At 34.7% G+C, this 8,944-nt stretch overlaps 1 non-coding gene across 1 annotated transcript; it reads right to left on the bottom strand.

Annotated features, from left to right (window-relative positions):
* Positions 1 to 8,623: 8,623 nt before the first annotated feature.
* On the bottom strand, positions 8,624 to 8,730 carry LOC141510467 (U6 spliceosomal RNA). The gene has a single exon (XR_012474952.1). It is a non-coding gene; the product is annotated as a U6 spliceosomal RNA (small nuclear RNA).
* Positions 8,731 to 8,944: the final 214 nt, after the last annotated feature.

Raw genomic sequence — 8,944 nt, 5'->3', positions numbered from 1 at the left:
TTCAATTTCCTTCATAAGGCTAAAATATCTAGTTTTTGTAACAATCTATTTACCTCCTTAACTTCTATCTTATTTATTTTATGATTCAATTTATCTATATCTGAGAGCAGGAATTTGTCTCCCACTAGTAGAGTTTTGCTGTCGATGTCTTCCTGTAGTTCTTTCAGCTTCTCCTCTAAGAATTTGGTTGCTATATCATTGGGTGCATATATGTTCAGTATTGAAATAACGTTATTATCTATGGTACTTTTTAGCAGGATATACTTTCCTTCCTTTTTTCTTTTAATGCTATCTGTTTTAGCAGCTGCTTTGTCTGAGATAAAGATTGCTACCCCTATTTTTTCACTTCAGCTGAAGCAAAATATATTTTGCCCCAACCTTTTCCTTTACTCTATATGTATCTCTTTGCTTCAAATGAGTTTCTTGTAAGCAGCAAATTATAGGATTATCATTTTTAATCCATTCTGCTATTGGCTTACGTTTTAAGGCAGAGTTCTTCCCAGTCACATTCAAAGTTATGATTACTAATTCTTTATAGCCCTCCATGCTATCTTCCCTCTATTTTTATTTCCCCCTTTCCCCCCTTATCTGTCTTCTCCAGTATTTTGTTTCTGAATACCACCCCCTTCAGTGTGTTTGCCCTCCTATATCACTCCTCCCCTTTCTTTCTCATTTCCTTTTTCCCTTTTCCCTTCCCTTCCTTTTGTTAGTTCCCCCTTTTCTCCTCCCCCTCCCTTTCTCCACGCCCCCACCTTTTCCCCTTTTAATATTTAAAAGGTTACATGTTTTTTTAAGTTAACTGAGTATGTGTGTGAGTTGACTTTAAACCAAGTCTGATGAGAAGAAGATTCAGGTGTTTCCTCATCTTCTCCCTTCCTCCTCTATATTACCATAGGTATTTTGTACCTCTTAGTGTAATGAAATTTACCCCCATTCAATTCCCTCCCTCCTCCTGTCTCCTTCCTGTCCCCCTTTTTAAGGAGGTAGTGTTTTTAAAATCATTCTATATTGGGGCTGCTAGGTGGCGTAGTGGATAAAGCACTGGCCTTGGGGTCAGGAGTACCTGGGTTCAAATCCGGTCTCAGACACTTAATAATTACCTAGCTGTGTGGTCTTGGGCAAGCCACTTAACCCCATTTGCCTTGCACAAAACCTAAAATAAATAAATAAATAAATAAATAAATAAATAAATAAATAAATAAATAAAATCATTCTATATAAGTCATAGAAAATTCTGAGTATCTGTAACTTCTAGCTAAGTACATTCTATCTAATAGAGTTCAAATCCTTGAGAGTTATTAGAGTCTTTCTCCCAAGTGGGGTTGAAGCCAGTTACATCCCATTGGAAAGCAGTCTCATGGATAGGTCATGAATGTCCATCACTTCTGGCTATGTATATTCTCTCTGTTACAGTTACATTTCTCAAGATTTATGAGTTTCTTTTTCCCCCATCCTGGGATATAGCCAGTTTCAACTTATTGAATAGAATGTTTTTTCTTTTACTGCCCCCCCTTTTTTTACCTTTTCTTAATGTCTAACCTCCTTTTTGATGTCCAAATTTTCTATTTATCTCTGGTCTTTTCATCAGGAAATTTTGGAATTCTTCCATTTTGTTAAATGTCCATATTTTTCCCTGGAAGAGAAGGCTCAGCTTTGCAGGATAGTGGATTCTTGGCTGCATTCCAAGATCCCTTGCTCATTGAAATATCTTGTTCCAGCCCCTTCGATCCCCTAATGTTGTTGCAGCCAGGTCCTGTATAATCCTTACTGTGGCTCCTTGATATTTAAATTGTTTCTTTCTGGCTGCTTGCAGGATTTTCTCTTTTATCTAATAGTTCTGGAATTTGGCCACAGCATTCCTTGATGTGTTCATTTCTGAAGGGGATCGATGTATTCTTTCAATAACTACTTTGCTGTCTGTTTACATGATATCAGGGCAGTTTTCCATCACTAGATTCTGTAATATTAAGCCCAGGCTTTTTTTTCTTTTCAGTGTTTTCAGGAAGTCCAATAATACTCAGGTTGCCCCTTCTTGGCCTATTGTCAAGTTCAGTGGTTTTGCTGATGAGGTATTTTACATTTTCTACTATTTTTTATAGTTTTTGATTTTGTTTGACAAGCTCTTGTTCTCTCATGAAGTAATTAGTTTCTGCAGACTCTGTTCTTTCTTTAAGGGAGGAGTTTTCTCCAATAACCTTTTGCAACTGCTTTTCCAATTGGTCAATTCTACTTTTGAAAGAGCTTTCCATTTGCCCAATTGAGGATCTGAGAGATTTAGTCTCATTTTGTATTTGTCAAATTGTATTTTCTAAGAATTTGTTTTCTGTTGCAAGGTATTAATTGTCTCTCCCAAATTTTCCAGTTGTTTTTTAAACTCCTTCCTTATTTCTTCAAGGAAGTCTTTCTGTGCTGAAGACCAGATCATATTCTCCTCAGAAGTTCTAGGTCTCTCTGATTTAGGGTCTTTTCCTTCCAGGAATTTTTCTATGGATCTACCTTTCCACTGTCCCTTCTTCATTGTGCTAAGACCCTGAGCTGGGGAGGGGCTGGTTCACAGGGGTTTGGTGTTGAGATCACTAGAGGCCTTACTCATTGAGTGCAATTTCCCTGGCTGACCAGTAGGAGGTGGTAGTTGCTTTCTCTGGAGTGTCTGTCACCTTGATTGAGGTCTGCTTCCTTAGCTTGAAGGGAGGGGTTGAAGCTATTGAATCCTTTTGCCTTCAATCAGTGGTGGACTTTACCTTGTGGTGAGCTCATTCTTCTCCCTATTGTCAACTGAGCTGGTTCTTCTGTTCACACACCTGTACCTGAGGCAGAGGTAGTCTGAAATTGTTTGTTCTTGGAAGAGGTTTCATCTGCAATGAATGTGTGGACTCAGATTTCCTCAGACCAGAGGAGATCAGGAATGGTGACTGCTGTTCTCCTGCACCAGAACTCTCTCCCCAGCCCATTTTGGAAAGCTCCAGATGGTCAGTGCCAACACCAGTGCCCCTGCTCCCTACTGGACTCAAGCCCCCACAGTCTAGCCCCACTGCTGATCCAGCAGGTCCTTCTCTTGGGCCCTCAGGCCCCTGGCTCCAATTCAGCTGCTAATCTGGCTAATCCCGGACTGATCCACCCTCCATGCCAGGACTCATCTGCTAGGACTTGCCTAAGACAAATCCTGAGGTAGATGTTCTTTCTCCTTGCTTTTCTTTCTGTGTTTTGTGGGTTGTATTTCTGTTAAGAGGTTTGTTTCATATGAAAGATGGGGAAATATCAGGAGACTTTAGAACTGTGCCTGTCTTCTCTCTGCCATCTTGGCCGGAAGTCTCAGTTGTTGCAATTTTTAAACATGAGTCTATGAAATTAAAGATAGGATAAAAAAATTATCTCAAAATTTTACTGTCTACTTATATTGGGATATATGTAGTATATTAAAATTAATGTATTTACATTAACTTTTATTGAATAAAGTGTCATTAATTATCTTTGGAGTCAGAAAGACCTGGGACTCCAATGTTTACTGTCCACATGACCTTGGCAAGCTGCATAATTTCTGTGAGTTCTGTAAAGTAGAGATAGTAATGGTTGCTATGGTTGCTAATAGTCACATGGTAGCTATGAAGAACAAATGAGACAATATTTATAAGCTGGCTGCTAAATCCTGAAGCACTATATACATAAGAACAATTCTAGACAAGGATTTACTTTAAATTGACACATAATATATTAGACTTAATCAGCAAAGTTTGTTATTCATGTTGCACACCTTCATTCTTCATCAATGAGTTTAATGTAATTTATACAGCTTAAAGTGTTACATAACCATTTTTTGCAATTATCATAATCAATAACATTTCATTATATTGTGGTTAGTATATAATTTTTACCCAGTTGGAACCATCATTATTATTATTATATCTAAAGAGTTGAAATTGTGTCATTTTTTTATCTTTATATGTAGTAAATAGGTGCTTTTTTCCTATTGAATTTAAGTTCACAGAGGAGTTTCTGATTTTCTGTCAAAGTCACGCTCATACCTTGCCTTCAACATCTCCTCAAGATTCTAAGTATCCCCTTCAATTCCATGGAGAACAGTCTCAACCTGCAGGAAGGCAAGAACAATTTGAATATATATTCTAGAAAAATTTGGCCTTCTATGGATCTAGACATTGAAAGTGTCTAAGAGAGGACTTCTGGGATGGAGCCAAGATGGCAACATAAAGGTAACATGGGCCCAGAGTTTTTCCTACCCTACATTAAATGAAGCCTCTATTAGTTACATTAAAGTTACAGATCCTTCCTCCCCTCACCCCCAAAAAAGAAAAGAACATTTTTTAAATATAGATATCATGGAGTGTAATTCTGTTTCTTCAGGGGGAAGGAAAATAAAGTCAACTAGGTGGGAGAGTGGGAAAGCCAGTGGGAAGCTTTAAATCAGAAAAAAAGACAGGTGAGGACACAGCAGCCCAGGTCCAAGATGAATTAGATAGCTGGCCAACAAGGATCCCAACCCCAGACAAAGTCTGAGCCCTGAGAACACTTTTGCAACAAACAGGACTGGGATGCAAACAACCCACTGGATCAAATATTAAATCACAGAACTAATCAGCAATTGCATCCAAGATAATGACAACAATGAGACATCATTCCAAATTTATAGCCTGCAAAAAAGCAGCTTTTAGGGAAATTTTATATCTGTAAATTCTTATATGAATAAAATAAAGAGAGAGGAGATAAATGAATTAAGCATGCAACTAAAAAATCTAGAAATAGAACAAAGTAATGATACCCAATTAAATTTTAAACCAATGCTGACAAGATTAGAAGGAAAATAGAATGTTAGAGAACAATTTTCACAACCAAGGGTTCAGATAAATGTCTTATTTCTAAATTACATATAGAATTAAATCAAATTTATAAGGTTACAAAAATGCAAAAGTGATGGCCCAGCTTTATCAGGTCGATGGGAAGGAGAGAAGTTTATGACCAAAGAAGTAATAGAGATCATTATAAAATGTAAAATGGATAATTTTGATTACATTAAACTGAAACATTTTTGCACAAGTAATATCAATGAAACCAAGATACAAAGAAATGAAGGAAGTTGGGAAAGAATTTTTACATTTAGTGTTCTTGATAAAGGACTCATTTCTAAAATATATAGAGAGAATTGAATTCCTTTTATTATATTGCAAGTCATTCCCCAATTTATAAATGATCAAATGATACAAACAAGCAGTTTTGAAATGAAGAAATTAAAGTTATAAATAATCATATAATACTCTAAATTATTATTGATTATAGAAATATAAATTTAAAAAAACTTTGAGATACTATCTCACACCTATCAGATTGGCCAGGATGACAAAAAAGAGAAACTAATCAATGTTGGAAGAGATTGTAGAAGGATTAGGACATTAATGCATTATTGGTGGAGTTGTGAACTACTCCATCCATTCTGGAGAGTAATATAAAACTATGCACAAGGAACAATAAAACTTTGATCCAGTAATGCCATAACTAGGTCTAAATCCAGAATAAATCATAAAATGGGAAAAATATAGACATATTATGAAATATTTGTAATAAGGTTTTGAAGAAACAAATAACTGGAAATCAAGGGGATGTCATTTACTTGGAGAATGGCTGCACAAGTTATTGAATAAGAATATTATGGAGTACTATTGTTCTATAATACCTCATGAATGGTTGAACTTTAGCATGGAAAGTGTTATATGAACTGATGCTCAGGGAAGGAAGTAGAACCAAGAAGACATGGTGTACATTAACAGAAACATTGGGAGTTGATCAACCTTGATGGATGTAGATCCTCTCAGTAGTTGAGAGATCTATGAAAACCCTAGTATGACTGTTATTGATAAAGCCACCCATATCCAGAGGGTGGGGAATAGAATTTCAATGAACACTCTATTCACTTTTAAAAAAAAAATTCTCTTATGTTTTTCTTCCTATCCCATGGTTTTCTTTCTTTTCCCTTAGTCTTAATTACTGATGTGCACTGATGTGCAAATTTGTTTCATACAAATGTACATATACAATATTTACTAGACTGCTTACTGAAAAGGTGCTGGAGATGAGGGTGGAAGAAAATTGTGTAACCCATATATATGCAAGTGGATGTATGTCAAAAATTTTCATAAAATGCAATTGGAAAAATAAAATAAAATATCAATCAAAAATAGAAATTACCTAAGATAGAAATTTTGGGTTACATGATAAATAATATGTATGACCTCTTATAATAAAATTATGCACCAACAATAGAAGCTCAGCTATGTCCAAGGTCTGGAAATCTAGAAATTAAAAGAAGGTTTTGGGAAATTTTTGCTTTGTTTTTGTTACATTGTTTTTAATAACATTTTGCTTTGTTTGCATTTTGTTTTGTTATATTACATTGTTTTTAATAATTAACTCAGGGACTGACACTAGCTGATCCTGGGCAACTATGTCATTCTAGCAAACCCAAAGATATAATATAGGCTAATATCAAAACCAGTGATTGAACAATGATTTCTTTTGCTTATTTTCTAGTACCATAGAGACATTGATTTAAAGGTATAGATATTTAACCCTTGATGGTCAACTTGATCAAAATCCTTTATGAAACAAAGTCTGATAAGCATTGCAACCTGGAGCTGTGAATCTCTGACCAACCAACACTGTGAATCTCTGACCTACCAGAAAAAGCAAACTCTTAACTGACAGACCCAGACCAAAGAACTAAAATCAGAAAAGTGATAGTTTCTCAGTTGTAGGCAGTCTGAATGTAAGAAGTTATATAGCATGTCACCAAGACTGAGAGAGACAGCATCCAAATGAAACCATTTTTAACAACTCAAAAGTCAATTGGAGAATAGATCTAAGCTGGTAAATTGTGAATTCAGTAGTTTAAAATAAGACTGTGATGCTTGGAGGCTCCTCATCCTATCCCCAACAAAACAAGAAAAAATAAATTTAGGAAAAGATAAGAAGAATGGTTGAGGCATTGAAAGTAACAAATATTTCAGAATGAAAAAATCTCAAAGACCTTGATAAAAAGAAAAATCAGCATGAAAATAAGTAACAGAAGAAAATATGTCCTATAGATTTAGTAAATGAGTATTGCTTTCTATAAATACTGTAAAAGGAAGGAAAATGATCTAACACATGATAAAAGAGAGGACTCTGTGCAATTTGAGAACATAGATCCATAACATTATCTTCCTGAATTGTTTAAAAGAAAAATGATAAATATAAGAGAAGAATTTTTATTTGAACAATAAAAGTACAGTATTAAGAGGAAAAATTTGAATCTGAAATATCAAACCTTACCACATTAGAGTGTTCCAAAGAGTACTGGAGCTTTAGATATAGTACTGCAAATATGGACTTAACTATATTGAAAAAATGAGCATTCATTAAAAAAGAAGAAATTAAAAGATTATTTGTTTCTCAACACCCTGTAAAACAGAATAAGTGAAAAGATAAATACAGGAAGCAACAGCAACAAAGTAAAGAGAAAGCTCAGAAGACTTCTCATTAAAAGTACTCATGTACTTTTTAGAATGGATCCATGTTTATCATGGTTATAGATGTAGAGGCTATATTACATTGTTTTCCTCTCAGAGCAGGGGCAGATGAAAGGGAGAGAAAAAAATGTAAAGAAATAATGACCGAAAACTATGCTAACATGTAGTTGGAAAAATAAAGAAAGAAGAGAGTTAAAAAAATGAAAGTGCAGGGCAGCAAGGTGGTGCAGTGGACAGAGCACTAGCCTTGGAGTTCAAAACTTACCTCAGACACTTAATAATTACTTAGCTGTGTGGCCTTCAGCAAGCCACTTAACCCTATTGCCTTGCAAAAAAAAAACCCCTAAAAAATGCAAGTGCATGAGAAGAAAGAGGTAAAGGTGGAAATATGGTTAAGATAACTATGATGAGGTGGTTAGGGGGCATTATAAATGAAACCTAAATTGCCTAGAATTCAAGCTCTCCCAGACTCCCAAATTTTTTATGAGCTTACATTACAAAATGGAAGCATACAAAAAAGAGAGAAGGAGAGTAGGGAAATAGAAAGTAGTGAATGAATTATGTACTGGAATCAAAAGAAGGACTAGCAATGAGAAGAAAGTGAATTCTGTTATCTCAGGAAGAGAAGAGGCTAAGGGGAATGAGTGAGGAGGAGAGGAGAAAGATCAGAAAAGAAGGGAAGAAGAGGAAAATCTTAATTTTTAAGTGGGCAGATATTTCACTGATGAGTATTCCTTTAAATGAAGGGGGAGGAAGACCTTATATTTGATGAGACCAGGGGATTTAGTGCCTAAAAAGTCAAATTGTCTTGGGTTAGAATTTAATAAAAGGGACATCATACTGTGTTTACAAAAGAAGAGGGGAAAGTCATAACTTGAAAAAAATTAGAAACATGTGGAGGAAAATATAAAACTAACATGACTTTATATAAAAAATGGGTTAAACAATTTAATAATGTAAACAAAAGAACAGATTGTATAAAAACAAATACAAAATCTGTTGGTTACAAAAATATATTTAAAAACATACATTAAATATAATTGATGCTATGGAAAAAATCACTAGGCATCACATGAATTTCAAAAGGTCAGAAGTTATGCTATAAGACAAAATGAAAATATATATTCATGAATTTGCATTTCATCCTTGTATAAGGGCCATGCTAATCTTCTCTGTATCATTCCAATTTTAGTATATGTGTTACTGAAGTGAGTACAAAACTATATATTCAAAAATAAGAAGGAACAGGCATGGCAATGCTATACTGAAGGGAAACAGACAGCAAACCAATACCAATTTTTCCCTTAAAGTTCTAGGTCTTTCTTTTAATAATCTAATTTTTCTTGAATTGTTCTTATTATTTTTGGTTTTTTCCCTCTCTGATTTGATTTTTAAATACTTTTTCTTTTAAATCTTCTTTGAATTCTTTT

Source organism: Macrotis lagotis, chromosome 1, assembly GCF_037893015.1.
Source record: "Macrotis lagotis isolate mMagLag1 chromosome 1, bilby.v1.9.chrom.fasta, whole genome shotgun sequence".
Taxonomy (NCBI): domain Eukaryota; kingdom Metazoa; phylum Chordata; class Mammalia; order Peramelemorphia; family Peramelidae; genus Macrotis; species Macrotis lagotis.
Note: the sequence above shows the minus strand (reverse complement) of the source record. Positions and strands in the feature narration are given on the sequence as shown.